At 41.3% G+C, this 14,714-nt stretch overlaps 1 protein-coding gene across 1 annotated transcript in view; it reads left to right on the top strand.

Moving 5' to 3' along the window:
- The window catches only part of tafa5a (TAFA chemokine like family member 5a), a 356,950-nt gene that overhangs the window by 1,503 nt on the left and 340,733 nt on the right, over positions 1–14,714 (top strand). The window lies entirely within an intron of this gene.

Below are 14,714 nucleotides of genomic sequence, written 5' to 3'. Positions count from 1 at the left end.
TACTTTGGTTTGTGTCTTCCACATGCAGGTTATGCTGTTATATGGCTGTATGATATCAATAAGTGAATATAAAACCCTATAAATGCATTTGTTATCATTAGAACATTAAATAATAGTTTAAAATACATAAATAAAAAGTAATGCAAATAAACTGCATAAAATAAGAGAGCGAGAACAAAAAGTGGTATTTAGTATGTGGGAAAATTGCTTTTGGCATGCGGCTTTTTTTTTTGGTATGTGGCAAAATGGATTTTGGGATATGGCATTTTTATTTGGTATGTGGCAAAATGGATTTTGGAATGGAGCATTTTTGGGGGTGGGGTGGCAAAATGGATTTTGGTATGTGCTATTTTTTGGGGGGGTATGTGGTAAAATTGATTTGGGTATTTGGCAAAATGGCTTTTGGCATGTGGCATTTTGTTGGTATGCAGTAAAATGGATTTTGGTATGTGACATCTTTATTTGGTATATGGCAAAATGGATTTTGGTTATGTAGCATTTTTTGGTATATGGCAAAATGGATTTTGGTATGTAGCATTTTTTGGTATGTGGCAAAATTGCTTTTGGCATGTGGCGTTTTTATTTGGTATGTAATTTTTTTTTGTATGTAGCAACATGGATTTTGGTATGTGGCATTTTTATTTGGTACAGTATGTGGCAAAATGGATTTTGGTATGGAGCATTTTTGGGGGGGTGGCAAAATGGATTTTGGTATGTGGTATTTTTTGAGGGTGGGGGGTATGTGGCAAAATGGCTTTTGGCATGTGGCATTTTGTTGGTATGTGCTGAAATGGCTTTTGGTATGTGGTATCTTTATTTGATATGTAGCAAAATGGATTTTGGTATGTAGCATTTTTTTTTTTTTTTCGTATGTGGCAAGATGGATTTAGGGGATGTGGCATTTTTATTTGGTATGTAATTTTTTTTTGGTATGTAGAAACATGGATTTTGGTATGTGGCATTTTATTTGGTATGTGGCAAAATGGATTTTGGTATGGAGAATTTTGGGTGGGTGGCAAAATTGATTTTGGTATGTAGTAATTTTTTGGGGGGGTATGTGGCAAAATACATTTTAGTATGTGGCAAAATGACTTTTGGCATGTGGCATTTTGTTGGTACAGTATGAGGTAAAATGGATTTTGGTATGTGGCATCTTTATTTGGTATATGGCAAAATGGATTTTGGTATGTAGAATTTTTTGGTATGTGGCAAAATGGCCTTTGGCATGTGGCTAAATGGGTTTTGGTATATGGCATTTTTATTTGGTATGTACATTTTTTTGGGGTATGTGGCAAAATGGATTTTGGTATGTAACATGTTTTTTGGTATATGGCAAAATGGATTTTTGTATGTGGCATTTTTAGGGGGTATTCGGCATGTTTTTGGTATGTGGCAAAATGGATTTTTATATTAGACATTTTTTTATATGTGGCAAAATGACTTCTGCTAGATGGCTTATTGTTTTTTTAAATCACTTTTTTTTTTGTATTTGGCATTTTTGCTGGCCATGCACGTCCATGCCATTGACAGTTATGTACGTCCAAATTTTCCATTAATTTTACTATACTAAAAGTCATTTTGCCACATACAAAAATGGGATGTATATCAAAAGCCACTTTGCCACATACCAAAAAAAAAAAAAACATACCAAAGAAGAAATGCCACATACCAAAATTCATTTTGCCACGTCCCGAAAAAATGCCACATACAAAATAAAAATGCCATACAAGTTTTCGTGCTCAGCCGTGCTGTAAGATAAGGGATAAAACATACTGTACCTTCATTCTCCCACTCTCCTCTATGATACATGTGTGCAAGTGTACGTACATACATACGGAGTTTTATATAAAGTTTACTTCTGTATAACTGCAACTAATTATCTTTATAATGGATTAATCGGATAAATGTCACTTTTTCCAATTACCTTCACAGCCTAACTTGAAACATGTTGTATGTAACAATGAAAATGAAATCAGATTTCAAAGAACACTCTCTTGTATGACAATTTACAGTTTGAATGGGAGTTTGTGTTGAGACTCTAAGCTGTTGTTTGAATGGGTTTATTCGAGTGGTTTCTTAATTAAAAAGAAATGTACTATCAACTTTAGTATCTAACAATAACTCAAGCGCTAATATGCTTCTTCAAAACAATACAGACGCTTAGGACACTGATTAGCACAATGGCTAACTAGCTTATCCCTCCGTGATAAGTATTAATCATAGTCTCATCAACAAAGAATACAAACAATGCAACTGGCTTCATTTACTGAGTGGATCTAAAAACACAAAAGAAAATGTAACTCTCGATATTTTGTAATATTTTTGATTAAGCGACCCGAGTGTAGCAGTGAACTCTCTCGCTCTCTTGCGCTAATCACTGGCACTCGCAGCCTCACATTGGACACAAACACAGACCCAAACAGGAGTGCTCGTACCTACTGGCAAAAAATCGATTATTAAATGCGTTGGCAACTAATTTATATCATGTTAATGTATACAAAAATAAATGCCGATCTCAATACAACAAAAGAACAATTGGCTAACAAGCATAGCAAAAGTCCACTAGCTTAAATGCTATAAAATCCAAATTTTTTAATTTTTTTTTTTTTACAAGAACAACACACATATTCCCACATAAAACTGCTAACTTTACCTTGAACTAAATTACAAACATACTAGCTGAAACAGAAACTTATATAACCTTATGTTAGTCTTAACAGAGAGCAGGTGGATTCAGCCATGTTAGACGAGTTACTAGAGGGCAGTTTATCCACCTAAATCAATAAAATTCTGAATCGATTAATCGTTGCAGCACTGAATAAAACACTTGGTGTTCAAATGTCCATCTAGTCTGATTAATATGTAAATTTAGTCGATTAAATTAGCCTAATTTGCCTAACAAAAGTCCACTAGCTTAAATGCTACGAATGCTAAGGTATTTACAATTCTTATTGCAAATCGCTCACATATAACAACACAAACTGTAGCTGTAAAAGTATTTAAAAATGCAGGCACCAACAAAAATGAGCTAAAACAACTTACAGGGCCTTGTGTTTGACACCTTTGCTGTACAGCGAATGGGTTGAAGATGTGAGAATACGGGGAAATTGTATTTTTTTTCACCACGCAATGTGGATAACGTCAAGGGCTTGATTGTAGGCTCATGTATTTCAGTTTCTCTTGGACACACACACTCTATCATCCTCTTTCTCAAGTCCTGAGGGCTCTGCCGCTGTCACAGACTCACTGAGGTCAGACAGTCATGTGTCAGTCATCCTCTTATCAGCGCTAAACAGTGGCTCCAGAGGATGCATCAAAGACCAAACTCCTGATGAACAGCAAGTTCAGTCGACCTTATTAGGCAAATGTATTCACGCGCACACTCGGCCACACAGGGACTGTCTGTATTTGTGAAACCCACTTCTTTGGCACCCTCGTGCCTTTCTTCTGCAAATGTGTGAGTCACAAGTGAAGAGAAATCCAGCTGGCAATAGACATGGTGGGTGGTTGGGAGATGGGGGTGGGAACCTCTGGGTACATCATGATACGATACGATATGGCGACAATTGCATGGGTCAGGAAATCAATCTCGAGTAATAAACAGGAAAGCATGCGATGAATTGAAATGAGTGTATCACTAGTAGACGTCCAGTCTGTTTGAACTGGGAGGAATGCCAGGGAAATTTGTTCACTCGCTGCTATCCCTCCCAGTTCAAAAAGATTAGACGTCTTTGGGCGTCAATGGAAGCTATCGCTATCAATTAGTTCATTTTGGGGCATTTCTTGTTGATTTTCGGTCACTTCCTGTTGATTTCGGGGTATTTACGAGTCACTTCCGATTGACTATGACTCACTTCCTGTACATTTTGAGTTATTTCCTGTTGATTTGGGTGCATTTCCGGATCACTTTCTGTTGTTTTGGGGCATTTCCAGCTCACTTCCTATTATTTGGAGTCACTTTCTGTTGATTTCGGAGTAATTACGAGTCACTTCCAATGATTATGACTCGCTTCCTATACATTTTGAGTTACTTCCTATTGATTTTGGGGCATTTTTCGGATCACTTCCTATTTCCCACTTCCCATTTTGGGGCATTTCGTGTTGTCACTTCCTGTTGATTTCAGGGTATTTACGAGTCACTTCCTATTGATTATGACTCACTTCCTGTAATTTTTAAGCTATTTCCTGTTGATTTTGGGGCATTTGCGGGCCACTTCCTATTTGCGGTCACTTTCTGTTAATGTCAGAGTATTTATGAGTCACTTCCAATGATTATGGCTCACTTCGTGTACATTTTGAGTTATTTCCGGTTGATTTCGGGGCAATTTCCGGGTCACTTCCTATTATTTGGGGTCGTTTTTCTGTTGATTTCGGAGTATTTACGAGTCATTTCCAATGATTATGACTCAATTCCTGTACATTTTGAGTTACTTCCTATTGATTTTGGGGCATTTCCGGATCACTTCCTATTTCCCACTTCCCTTTTTGGGGCATTTCGTGTTGATTTTCGGTCACTTCCTGTTGATTTCAGGGTATTTACGAGTCACTTCCTATTGATTATGACTCACTTCCTGTAATTTTTAAGTTATTTCCTGTTGATTTTGGGGCATTTGCGGGGCACTTCCTATTATTTGTGGTCACTTTCTGTTGATGTCGGAGTATTTATGAGTCACTTCCTTCGGGGACAGTGCCTCTGGATTGGCAGACCGGAGGGTGTGTTCCAATTATAGAGGGATCACACTCCTCAGCCTCCCCGGTAAAGTCTATTCAGGGGTGCTGGAGAGGAGGGTCCGTCGGGAAGTCGAATCTCGGATTCAGGAGGAGCAGTGTGGTTTTCGTCCCGGCCGTGGAGCAGTGGACCAGCTCTACACCCTCGGCAGGGTCCTCGAGGGTGCATGGGAGTTCGCCCAACCAGTCCACATGTGTTTTGTGGATTTGGAGAAGGCGTTCGACCGTGCGCCTAGGGGAGTCCTGTGGAGGGTGCTCCGGGAGTACGGGGTACCGAGCCCCCTGGTAAGGGCTGTTCGGTCCCTGTACGACCGGTGTCAGAGTCTGGTCCGCATTGCCGGCAGTAAGTCGAATTCGTTCCCAGTGAGGATTGGACTCCGCCAAGGCTGCCCTTTGTCACCGATTCTGTTCATAATTTTTATGGACAGAATTTCTAGGCGCAGCCGAAGCGTTGAGGGTGTCCGGTTTGGTGGCCTCAGCATTGCATCTCTGCTTTTTGCAGATGATGTGGTGCTGTTGGCTTCATCAAGCCGTGACCTCCAACTCTCACTGGGGCGGTTCGCGGCCGAGTGTGAAGCGGTTGGGATGAAGATCAGCACCTCCAAATCCGAGACCATGGTCCTCAGCCGGAAAAGGGTGGAGTGCCCTCTCCGGGTCGGGGATGAGATCCTGCCCCAAGTGGAGGAGTTCAAGTATCTTGGGGTCTTGTTCACGAGTGAGGGTAGGAGGGAGCGGGAGATTGACAGGCGGATCGGTGCAGCGTCTGCAGTGATGCGGTCCGTTGTGATGAAGAAGGAGCTGAGCCAAAAGGCGAAGCTCTCGATTTACCGGTCGATCTACGTTCCTACCCTCACCTATGGTCACGAGCTGTGGGTCGTGACCGAAAGAACAAGATCCTGGATACAAGCGGCCGAAATGAGTTTCCTTCGCAGGGTGTCCGGGCTCTCCCTTAGAGATAGAGTGAGAAGCTCGGTCATCCGGGAGGGGCTTGGTGTCGAGCCGCTACTCCTCCGCGTTGAGAGGAGCCAGTTGAGGTGGCTCTGGCATTTGGTTCGGATGCCTCCTGGAAGCCTCCCTGGAGAGGTGTTCTGGGCATGTCCCACCGGCAGGAGGCCCCGGGGTCGACCCAGGACACGCTGGAGAGACTATGTCGCTCGGCTGGCCTGGGAACGCCTTGGAATCCCGCGAGAGGAGATGGCTGAAGTGGCTGGGGAGAGGGAAGTCTGGGCTTCCCTGCTCCGACCCCGGACTAAGCGGAAGATAATGGATGGATGGATGGATGGACTTCCAATGATTATGGCTCACTTTGTGTACATTTTGAGTTATTTCCTGTTGATTTCGGGGCAATTTCCGGGTCACTTCCTATTATTTGGGGTCTTTTTTTCTGTTGATTTCAGAGTATTTACGAGTCACTTCCAAGGATTATGACTCACTTCCTGTGCATTTTGAGTTATTTCCTGTTGATTTTGAGGCATTTCCGAGTCACTTCCTGTCCATCGGCCACTTCCTAGTGATTTTAGGACATTTCCAGGTAATAATCACGTTATTTTAGGTCACTTTCTGTTGATTTTGGGGCATTTCCGGGTCACTTCCTGTTGATTTTGGGGCATTTCCGGGTCACATCCTATTATTTGGGGTCACTTTCTGTTGATTTTGCGGTATTTACGAGTCATTGCCTATTGATTTTCCCTTACTACCTGTACATTTTGAGTTATTTCCTGTTGATTTTTGGGCATTTCCGAGTCACTTCCTGTCCATCGGCCACTTCCTAGTGATTTTAGGACATTTCCAGGTAATTATCACATTATTTTAGGTCACTTTCTGTTGAATTTGGGACATTGAGTCACTTCCTATTTATTTTGGCTCACTTTCTGTACCTTCTGAGTCATTTCTTGTTGATTGTGGGGCATTTTTGGGTCACTTCCTGTTTATCGGTCACTTCCCGTTGATTTTAAGGCTTTTCCGGGTACTTTCATATTATTATGGGGAATTTCCGGGTCACATCCTGTGGATTTTGGAGCATTTCCGGGACACTTCCTATTATTTTGGGTCACTTTTCTGTTGATTTCGGAGTATTTACGAGTCACTTCCAATGATTATGACTCACTTCCTGTGCATTTTGAGTTATTTCCTGTTGATTTTGGGGCATATCCGGGTCACTTCCTATCATTTGGGGTCACTTTCTGTTGATTTCAAAGTATTTACGAGTCACTTCCAATGATTATGACTCACTTCCTGTACATTTTGAGTTATTTCTTTTTGATTTTGGGATATTTTCGGGTCACTTCCTGTTCATTGGTCACTTCCTGTTGATTTTAGGGCATTTACGGATAATTTCATATCATTTCGGTTCACTTCCCATTGATTTTGGGGTATTTACGAGTCATTTCCTATTGATTTTGACTCACTTCCTGTACATTTTGAGTTATTTGCTGTTGATTTGGGGGAATATTCGGGTCACTTCCATCATTTTAAGTCACTTTCTGTTGAATTTTGGGTATTCATGAGACACTTCCTATTGATTATGACTCACTTCCTGTACAATTTGAGTTATTTCCTTTTGATTTGGGGGCATTTCTGGGTCACTTCATGTCCATTGGCCACTTCCTAGAGATTTGAGGACATTTCAGGTAATTATCATATTATTTCGGGTCACTTTCTGTTGAATTTGGGTTATTGAGTCACTTCCTATTGATTTTGGCTCACTTCCTCTACATTCCAGTTGATTTGGGGGCATTTTCAGGTCACTTCCTATTATTTGGGGGTCACTTTCTATTGCTTTTGCGGTATTTACGAGTCATTTCCTATTGATATTGCCTTACTTCCTGTACATTTTGAGTTATTTCCTGTGGATTTTGGGGCACTTCTGGCTCCTTTCCTGTTTATCGGTCTTTTTCTGTTGATTTTGCGGTATTTACGAGCAACTTCCTATTGACTTCGGCTCACATCCTGTACATTTTGAGTTATTTCCTGTTGATTCTGGGGGATTTTCTGGTCACTTCCTGTTGATTTTAGGGCGTTTCCGGGTAATTTCATATTTAGTTATTTATTTCAAATGGTTTGCTTTTCGTGCCATTGACGGTGCTAGAAATCCAGTTCAGTCAAAATGTGCTAAGGTCCATTAGCAAGTGTGCTAACTTTGACACTGTTTTAATGCTAATTTTGCTAGCAACCTGTTGGTTTCTATTTAAAACAGTGACACCTTTTTTAATTAATATATTGTCACAGCCCTAACTCGTAGCCCTTCTGTTAATGCTTAGTATAATCACGTCTTGGGTAATAAGTAGCTTTGTTAACTCATTTTCTGAATGTAAATTTATCTGCGTCAAGAATGGTTTTGATGCTCACGACATTTGCGGGTTATGTACAGTTCGGGTTCATGCCCGTGCGTTTAATTGGAGTGCTACGCTGTGCCTTTTTCGGAATACAATGGCTTGTCATTCCGAGATTTTTCTTTTGTTCCTTTGACACTGTGACTTGCATAGCTTAAAGCCATAGGTGTACTTAGAAAAAAATCCTGGCATAACGTGCGCATTAGTACAGATGGAAGCGTAGGGGGTAGGAATAGTCCTTTATTTCTGACGGCTTGAAAGCCCCTCACAGCTTTTCTCCTTGAAAGATAAGCATAAGATTGAGTTTGCTTTGTAATCACAAGACTCTGGCGTAATCAATGGGGAGGCCCGGTTTATAAAAGAGCGAAGTTTCAGGTTCAAGCAGGAGCCTTTTATTCTCGCGCGCCGCCTTCGGCCATGTCGATTGATCTCCTGCTTTGGGCCAATCAATGGCGGCGCCGGGGTGTTTGTTTCAGTCAGCAAGTCTCCACGTCCCTCGGAGGAGCGCGACCTCATACCCGGCACCACCTCGCTGTTATAATAAGTCTTTCTGTTGTGCTTTCCTAACATCTTCAGCTCATACACAGCTCAGCTGTTTGCTGACCTCAAACTACAAAGCTTTCGGCGGACTTCGGGGGAAGGCAACCTTTTGTTTTTTTTCATCGCGCTGAAATGAAACTGATTTTTCGGACTATTTTGTTCCAGCTCCCGAGTGCCCGCGTTTCCTCGTTTCATCTTCATCTTGGCTTGTTCTTACTTTGGCTTCCAATCAATTCAGCTGGAGCGTTTGAAGACTCTCTCTTTTAGCTTCAACTTTTTTCTCGTCCCTTTGTATTTCCTTTGACCTTGCGCAATTTCTTCCTTCTCCGTGTCGGCTTCACGCAAACTCGCAGAGCTTTCTCCATCGCGCGCTTTTTCTTTTTTAGGCACAGAAGGTCTGAGCTGACGCCTGCATGCTATTGACTGAGGTCTCTGCTCTCTCAGCGTTTTTTTCCCTTCAATTTCTTGCTTTCAGCATGGCTCTCGCAGGACTGTCAAGTATGCTTTGGTTTTTTGGTGAGACTAGCAAAGAACATATTAATCACATGTACGGTGGAACTTTCTTGGTTTCGTGGGATTTTAGCCAGATTTTGGTTGGTTGTCAGGAAAGATTTTACCAATCATTCATCTGTATTGTCAATCCCGTTTGAGGTTTTTGCTAACTGAAACCTGTGTTGGCTAACTTTTGCTAGGTTCAGACCGCAGCTCCTAATGTGATGAGATAATTATTAGATGATATTAAATATTTGCTTTTCATGATGAATGCTTACAGTGTATCACAAAAGTGAGTACACCCCTCGCATTTCTGCAGATATTTAAGTATATCTTTTCATCGGACAACACTGACAAAATGACACTATAACACAATGAAAAGTAGTCTGTGTGCAGCTTATATAATTCAAGTTCATTTATTTTCCCCTCAAAATAATGATAGCCATGAATATCTAAACCCCTGGCAACAAAAGTGTGTACACCCCTTAGAAACTACATCCCTAAATGTCCAAATTGAGTACTGCTTGTCATTTTCCCTCCAAAATGTCTTGTGAATCATTAGTGTTACTAGGTCCAGGTGTGCATAGGGAACAGGTGTGTTCAAATTTGTAGTGCAGCTCTCACACTCTCTCATACTGGTCACTAGCGGTGCAACGGTTTGCGGTTCAAAGCTGAACCGTACGGTTCGCCCTGTACGGGTCAGTACGCCTTTATGAACTGCGTCTTTTCGGTTTTGCAATTAATGTATTCCAAAAGCTTGTGGAATGAATTGATCGATCTCTGTGTGCCAATGGCAACACTTTTATAACATGACTCCGGCACCTCAGCCGGCATCACCTACAGATATCACTTTCTCAGGGTAGGGCAACCCCGAAGATGACACCAGTGAAAACACACGGTGGGCTTCGTTAATTTATTTGCAACCTTTGACCCGCGTTACATTGTTCCCTCGCGGACATATTTCTCCAACAACGTAATCCCCAACATTTATGAAATGGCACGCAAAGCCATAGAAGATGATTTTGCTAAAGCACATAGTTTCGCCCTGACCACTCATAGTTGGAAGTTGGACGTCCCGTGCTACAGAGTGCTATGACCTAACTGTGACGGTCCACTATAATTCATACCTGTCAAATTGTACGGTCTCGTCGTAATTTGTACAAGTGAGCACTCATTTTTAAATGTGTACGCCGTGCGTTACGTTCAAAATCTGCACGTTTTTCGTGCATTGTTTTTTTTTTTTTTCATCCGTTCGGATTTGGTCACCGTTTCTGCAACGAGACAATGCTTTGGTTGAATGAATGAATGAAAGTCAGAGACTCGGAGAAGGAAGAGTGTTTGTTGAGACGCTGTAGCAAACGCGATGCTAGGCTAGGTGGCTCCAATATTACCTGACTTAGCTGACAACATGCAATCTACGCCAATATATCTCATGCATATAGAACTACATGCGAAATGACAGACTCGGTAGCGTTAGTAAACATCCGCCATTTTAGAGCAGTAAACTTCTCAGAAAGGCTCTGTTGTTGTAAACCTTACGAGCGAACCTAAGCAACTTTTTATCTAAAATACTCCTAAATCGGCAAAATCTTGACTTGAGTCTATCTTTAAAGGATGAAACAGTTTTAAAATGTTCACATGTCGAAAGAAGACAGAAGGAAACTAATGCAAAAACGGGAGCAATTTTATCAACTTTAACGGTTGATTCACAACATTAAATGACCTCCAAACATAGCAAAGGTTACTATGTTTTTGGGTTTTTTTTTTTTTTTTTGTGGGGGAAAAAAAAAAACATGAAAGGTATCACCAGTTACTTTGCCAAGTAACTTTTTTACTACTGTGTGTGTATTTCAGTAGTCAGTCACTACACTAGCCAAAGAGCTAAGAGGCATTTTAACAGTCGAAAATGTTTACATTTTAAGTGTTTATTTCATTTTTTTTAAAAGCAAAATAAAGGCAGTTTAAAAAAAAAAAAAATGCAAAACACAAACCGAAACCGTGATCCCAAAATTGAGGTTCAAACCGAACTATGGGCTAACTGAACCGTTGCACCCTTACTGGTCACTGACATTTCCAACATGGCACCACAAGGCAAAGAACTCTCTGAGGATCTTAAAAGACATATTGTTGCGCTACATGAAGATGGCCAAGGCTACAAGAAGATTGCCAAAACCCTGAAAATGAGCTGCAGCACAGTAGCTAAGATCATCTAGCGTTTTAAAAGAGCAGGGTTCACTCAGAACAGGCCTCGGGTTGCTCGTCCAAAGAAGCTGAGCGCACGTGCCGAGCGTCACATTCAAATGCTTTCTTTGTCACCCCAGGAGGAAGCGTATTCTGAAGACGGTACACAAGAAAGCCCGCAAACAGTTTGCTGAAGACATGTCAACAAATGACATGGATTACTGGAGCCATGTCCTATGGTCTGATGAGACAAAGATTTATTTGTTTGGTTCCAATGGTGTCAAGCATGCGTGAGGAGTACAAAGATAGGTGTGTCATGCCTACAGTCAAGTATGGTGGTGGGAATGTCATGGTCTGGGGCTCCATGAGTGCTGCAGGTGTTGGAGAGTTACATTCCATTGAGGGAAACATGAACTCCAACATGTACTGTGAAATACTGCAGCAGAGCATGATCCCCTCCCTACAGAAACCGGGTCGCAGGGCAGTGTTCCAGCATGACTATGACCCCAAACACACCTCCAAGATGACATCTGCTTTACCGAAGAGGCTGATGGTAAAGGTGATGGACTGGCCAAGCATGTCCTCAGACTTGAACCCAGTAGAACATTTTTGGGGGATCCTCAAGCGGAAGGTGGAGGTGTGCAAAGTCTTAAATATCCGGCAGCTCCGCAACGCCGTCCTGGAGCAGTGGAAGAGCATTCCAGTGGCAACCTGTGAAGCTCTGGTCAACTCCATGCCCAGGAGAGTAAAGGCAGTTCTGCCACACAAAATATTGACAGTTGACATGTTGTATGTTAATATTGACAATAGAAATGTCCCGATCCGATATTTGGATCGGCTCAAACGCCGATATGGGCAAAAAAATGCGTATCGGTATCGGATCGGCCGACACGGAAAAATTCCGATCCAGACTTCCGATCCAGTTTTATTTTTTTAAGTCCGATCTGGGTTTTCCAGCGCACCGATTTATATAATCCATTCCAGTTTTTGCTTCTGTTTCCCCAAAATCCCGTCCGCATTATACGGCACCTTCAACAAACTACATTACCGTCTCCCAGTTTACCGAGAGACTTTATCGGTAAAAATGTCAGCTGTGTGGGATCATTTCCCCTTAAAGGACGACAAAGACGAAGAGGCAGAGTGCAACACAGGCCACAATAAAGTCATGCATGGTGGTAAAGCTGTAAGAAGTTTTAATACAACCAACCTAATCAAGCATTTCGCGAAATACCACCACAGACAATATAAGGAGTATGTTAAGAAAACCGAAGACAAAAAGAAAGATCCTACGCAACTAACACTGGCAGAAACTTTTGCTATGCGTGACAAACTGGCACTCGACAGTCCCAAAGCCCAGGGAATAACAAGAGTCATTGCCGAAGAATTCATTCTGGATGACGAGCCATTATCTCTCGAGAGTAAAGACGCACCATCCAACACTTAGAACCACGGTACAACATGCCCAGCCGTCATTACATCCTTGAGCGATTCGGCCGTGGAAGATTCGAGAACGATTCACACATATCCAAATTCCGATTATTGAAATATGTCAAATAAAGCGGAACTAATACACAGCGCAGTCTTCGGGACGCAATGAGAAACGGACCGCATTGCGTCCCAAGAGTAAACATCATGCTTGTCATAGACCCGGGTAATGCCAATGCTCAACTCATGCCGCTGGATAAAAAACACAAGAATACCTGACTGCTGCTGACAGCCGCTACAAACTACGTCAACGTCGTTTTACTGGAGATAATAGATATCATATGTATATAGAACTAGATGCAAAACAGACTCAACTGCGTTAGCAACACTGAAGTATTGAAAACTAGTTGCGTTAGTAAACAGCCACCATCTTAAAGCAGAAGACTTCCCTAGTAGGCTGTTGTGAACCCTCCACGCGAACCTAATTAACTTTTTATCTACAATACTCCTAAATCGGCAAAATCTTGACTTGAATCTATGTTCAAAACAGTTTTAAAACTTTCACATGTGGAAAGTAGACAGAAGGGAAATTATGGAATAACGGGAGCAATTTTAACAACTTTAACAGTTGATTTGCAAAATTAAATGAATAGAATGTAGTTTAAAGCTGCTGATACAGAATGGGGACTTGAGTATTTTATTTACTGTTTTAAAATGTTAACTTGATACTGAAATAGTCATTTATTTAGACCTGAGAGGCTTTTTATGCAATTATTGTAACTAATGCACGAAACATTAAAAGCATCTAATAGCTTGGGGAGTTTGTGGGATTTTCCACTGAGGTTGTTTTTGTGTTTTGCTTTTGTAAGACAGTTTACAATATTATTGCACGTTTTACTGACTGACTATGCCATTTCTGTTTTTTATAATGTTTTCTTTGTCACTGAATAAACAGGTCAGTTTCTTGTTACCAACCGTTGTGTGTTATTCAAACTCACCTAATTCAGCTGGCTAGTTGTTATCAAGAGTACTAACACCCTTTTCAAAATGAGCCTGAGTAAGGAGGCTAAATAACTTTAAACTTTAACACATGCTCAGATAGACCGGTATCGGATCAGAAGTGCAAAACAATATCGGTATCGGATCGGAAGTGCAAAAACCTGGATCGGGACATCCCTAATTGACAACTTTCACTAAGGGGTGTACTCACTTTTGTTGGCAGGGGTTTAGATATTAATGGCTATATTTTGAGTTATTTTGAGGGGAAAATAAATTAACTCTATTATATAAGCTGCACACAGACTACTTTTCATTGTGTCAAAGTGTCATTTTGTCAGTGTTTTCCCATGAAAAGATATACTTAAATATCTGCAGAAATGCGAGGTGTGTACTCACTTTTGTGATACACTTTATATTTGAATTTGACATTTAATTGGTCCTTCGAGCCGGATTCTTCGAGTCAATTCCGTGCATGGCCTCGGTTTGTGAGGTACTGTCCTCACCTCCGCATCCGTGGGTCAAAGGTTGACGCAAAGCCAAAGGACTGAAGGCATCTGAAATTAGGAAATTCACTCACCCAAATGTATGAGTGTGATACAATTTGTGCGGCTGACTAATTTTAAGGGCGACAGTGTCCCGTGTACACTTAAACTCAGTGAAAGACAGAGTAGTGTATAAAACTGTAGGGCGACGATGTCCTGTATGTACCTAAACTCAATAAAGACAGAGTAGTCTATAAAACTGGAACAAATCCGATACTTTTGTGTTTTTCCGACTCGAGTGAGGCATTAACTTTTGAACTGTCTGACCATTTCAAATCCGATCTAGTTCACTTTCGTATGTGGTTAAAATCGCATCCGGGCCACATTTTTTCAGAATGTTGCTGCAGTCTGAACTCTCAAGTGATTCATATTGTTTTCATTTTTTTAAATGCAAAAATGATTATATATTTGTAGTTTTAAATGTACACCTATTAGCACAGGAGTTGACTTACCTGCTTACCTTTCATACCGTAGT

Source organism: Corythoichthys intestinalis, chromosome 13, assembly GCF_030265065.1.
Source record: "Corythoichthys intestinalis isolate RoL2023-P3 chromosome 13, ASM3026506v1, whole genome shotgun sequence".
Lineage (NCBI taxonomy): Eukaryota > Metazoa > Chordata > Actinopteri > Syngnathiformes > Syngnathidae > Corythoichthys > Corythoichthys intestinalis.
This window is presented reverse-complemented; position numbering and strand designations above follow the sequence as displayed.